This window comes from Bison bison, unplaced genomic scaffold (genome assembly GCF_000754665.1).
Source record: "Bison bison bison isolate TAMUID 2011002044 unplaced genomic scaffold, Bison_UMD1.0 scf7180017864356, whole genome shotgun sequence".
Lineage (NCBI taxonomy): Eukaryota > Metazoa > Chordata > Mammalia > Artiodactyla > Bovidae > Bison > Bison bison.
This window is the reverse complement of record NW_011494928.1, coordinates 252821-257206: the sequence shown is the minus strand read 5'-3', so window position 1 is coordinate 257206 and position 4386 is coordinate 252821.

The window sequence follows — 4386 nt, the reverse complement described above, 5'->3', positions numbered from 1 at the left end:
CTCGATGGACGTGAGTCTGAGTGAACTCCGGGAGTTGGTGAGGGACAGGGAGGGCTGGCGTGCTGTGATTCATGGGGTCGCAAAGAGTCAGACACGACTGATCGACTGATCTGATCTGATCTGATCTGAAGAGGAAGTAGAATGTGGACAATAAAAGAACAAGTCCAGACACCCTCCTCCCCTCTAGACCAAGAATTAGCTGGAGAGAAGGAAAAATCAAGTTTAAAATATTTCCTTAAATTGTGGTAGACACTACAACATGTGATGGAGGTATGTGTTCACAACTGAAAAACTGTGCTGTGCTTAGTCGCTCAGTCGTGTCTGTCTTTTTGTGACCCGATGGACTGTAGCCCACCAGGCTCTTCTGTCCATGGGATTCTCCAGGCAAGAATACTGGAGTGGGTTGCCATGCCCTCCTCCAGGGGATGGTCCCAAACCAGGGGTCAAACCCAGGTCTCCTGCATTGCAGGCAATTCTTTACCATCTGAGCCACCCGGAAGCCCAAAGACAGTGGACTGAAAAAGGAAATAGGCTGCTTTCTGATTTTACTCTGTTGTGCACACGCCATCCAATAATCGATGTATTTGTGTATGTTGTTGATGTTTAGCAGCTAAGTCGTGACTAACTCTTTTGCAACCCCATGGACTGCAGCGTGCCAGGCTCCTCTGTCCATGGGAATTTCCAGTCAAGAATACTGGAGTGGGTTGCCATTTCCTCCTGACCCAGGGATCAAACCCGTGTCTCCTGCGTCTCCTGCATTGGCAGATGAATTCCTTACTCCTGAGCCACCTGGGATGCCCCATATATGTGCATACAACCATTAATTATTGCATTTTCTCTTTAGGTTGGTAACATTACAGCCAAACAATAAACGCAAGTTTTTTACTGGCAGAAAGATATTAGAGCTGATTATGACTAGTCAGTAAAATGAGACTGTTCAGTCTTATGTAAATCATAAAAAATAATCTTTAACCACTTTTATGCAAACACCAAGATTATCTGATCTTGTTACAAAACTAGAGCTAAGTCAGCATGCCAGCCACGAATTCAATGGTGTTTATACATTTCAGAAAATATACAAAGAAACTATGGCCTCAAAATATAGATAAGAGAATAAGAGCACCAAAACTTCTTTCAGTCTGTATAAACAATAGTTAAAACCTTTTTTTCAGCACCCTACATTCTTTAAAAAATATGATAAGGATTCTCTACTTAAATAGCTATTTCTAATCTATACATTTATTCTTAAAATATTTTGCAACCAATTTTTTTTTCTTTATTTGTGTACAGTTCATATAATATTTCCAGGTTAAATTCTTCATCACAACATTTTATCATTGAATTCCCATTTAATACAAAGCCACATGACTGCTGAAAAGGTCTACAATAATTTAAGTGTCCCTAAGCACACCATTTTTCTGACTACATGCATTTTTTATACCCTAACTCTTATTGTAATGCTTATGATCAATAAAGATGCTTGCTCAGAAGTGGAATAAATTTGTGAACTATTAATATTTCATGCCATGAAACTTAAATCATTGTCCACTCTTACTTCAATAAAATTCTTTTTTATTCTTAGTGGTGGCTTATGGAAACAAAGTCATTCTTGTTCATAGCAGTTTTAGAAAAATTACCTTTCTAACATATTTATGGATAAAACTTAGTTCTGTCTTAATTATTGCTGCTGAAAGGTCATTTGGAGGAAATCTATGTAAGATTTGAATATGTTTCAAGGGATTTTGCATCTGATTTCCAATTAACAAAAGTGCAAGGGGTATGGCTTCTTTAGGGGATTCCCAGGTGGCTCAGTGGTAAAGAATCGGCCTGCCAATACAGGAGACTAAAGAGACTTGGGTTCATTTCCTGGTCAAGAAGATTCCCTGGAGGAGGAAATGGCAACCCACTCCTATATTCTTGCTGGGAAAATTACATGGACAGAGGAGTCTGGGAGTCTACAGTCCATGAATCCAAAAATCAGCCACGATTGAGCAATTGAGCATGCATGTGGCTAATTTAACCTAATAATGATAGTAATAACTTGGTAAGAGGATATAAAATTATATATATAATCAGTGGATGGGAATACCAGAAAATGAGGCCCAGAAGTTGCTAAAAATGAAACACCTAAATATGACTGGCCCATAATATTTGACAGACAAATTAATGAATAACTGATTCAATAAAGTTAAATTTTACCAGTCAGATACACTTGTGGAAGTGTTTGATTTGTAACTGAAGCAAAATTAGCTAGAATATATTTCATTATCTGTAAATACAAGTGGAGAAGTCAAAAGGCAGCTGATCGCTTAGAAGACTTGAGGTCAGAGGGGAATCCATGCTGGAAATGCACATTTGAGAGTTTTCAGTGAATACAGGGTTTTTAAAGCCATGGGACTGGGGAAAATCACTAAGTAGGTTAAAATAAGAGGTAGTGAAACAGGCCTGGAGCACAACAATGTTAAGAGAGAGGACCAGCCAAGGAGACAAAGAAAAGGCCAGTGGGATGCTGACACACCAGGGATGTATGAGGCTCTAAAAGTCAAATGTATTCATTTCCTGAGGCTTCCCTATTAAAGTATCAGAAACCAGTTGACTTAAGACAACAAAAGCTGACTCTCTCACAGTTCTGAAGATCAGAAGCATGAAATTAAGTATTGGCAGGGCCATGCCTGCTCTGGAGGCTCTGGGGAGAATCCTGGCATGTTTATTTTATCCTCTGGTGGCTGTCAGCAATCCCTGGCTTCCTTAGCTTGCATTACTCCAACTTCTGCCTTCTGTCTACATATTAACACGGCCATCTTCTCTGTATGTTTCTCTATCTGTTTCCTCTTGCTATAAGGGCAACACTTATTATATCAAGCCCCACTCTAATCTGGCATGACCTCTTTATAACTAATTCCATCTGCCAAGATCCAGTTTCCAAACAAGGTCCCACCCTTGAGGTTGAAGGTGGACATGAATGTTTGGAGGACACCAAGTAAAAATAAGGACACCTTATTGCAAAATTCAAACTTAAATTGAAGGAAGTAGGGAAAGCTACTAGACCATTCAGGTATGGTCTAAATCAAATCCCTATGATTATACAGTAGAAGTGACAAATAGATTCAAGGGATTAGATCTGATAGACAGAGTACCTGAAGAACTATGGATGGAAGTTCGTGACATTGTACAGGAGGCAGTGATCAAGACCATACCCAAGGAAAAAAAATTCAAAAAGGCAAAATAGTTGTCTGAGGAGGCCTTACAAATAGCTTAGAAAAGAAGAGAAGTGAAAGGCAAAGGAGAAAAGGGAATATATACTGATCTGAATGCAGAGTTAAAAAGAATAGCAAGGAGATATAAAAAAGCCTTCCTCAGTGACCAATGCAAAGCAACAGAGGAAAACAACAGAATGGGAAAGACTAGAGATCTCTTCAAGAAAATTAGAGTTACCAAGGGAACATTTCATGCAAAGATGGGCATAATAAATAACAGAATGGTATGGACCTAACAGATGTTAGGAAGCAGATGTTAAGAAGAGGTGGCAAGAATAGACAGAAGAACTATACAAAAAATATCTTCATGACCCAGATAACCACGACGGTGTGATCACTCACCTAGAGCCAGACATCCTGGAATGTGAAGTCAAATGGACATCAGGAAGCATCGCTATGAACAAAACTAGTAGAGGAGATAGAATTCCAGTTGAGCTATTTCAAATCCTAAAAGATGATGCTGTGAAAGTGTTGCACTCAATATGCCAGCAAATTTGGAAAACTCAGCAGTGGCCACAGGACTGGAAAAGGTCAGTTTTCATTCCAATCCCAAAGAAAGGCAATGCCAAAGAATGCTCAAACTACCGCACAAATACATTCATCTCACACGCTAGTAAAGTAATGCTCAAAATTCTCCAAGCTAGGCTTCAACAAGAAGTGAACCGTGAACTTCAGGATGTTCAAGCTGGTTTTAGAAATGGCAGAGGAACCAGACAGGGCATAATGAACTGTTTCCAAATTGGGAAAGGAGTATGTCAAGGCCGTATATTGTCACCTTGTTTATTTAACTTATATGCAGAGTACATCATGTGAAATCCCAAGTTGGATGAAGCACAAGCTGGAATCAAGATTGCCAGGAGAAATATAAATAACCTCAGATATGCAGATAACACCATCCTTATGGCAGAAAGCAGAAAACTAAAGAGGCTCTTGGTGAAAGTGAAAGGAGAGAGTGAAAAAGTTGGCTTAAAACTCAACATTCAGAATACTAAGGTCATGGCATTTAGTCCCATTAGTTCATGTCAAATAGATGGGTAAACAAGAGAAACAGTGACTTTATTTTCTTGGGCTCCAAAATCACTTCAAATGGTGACTGCAGCCATGAAATTAAAAGACGCTTGCTCCTTGG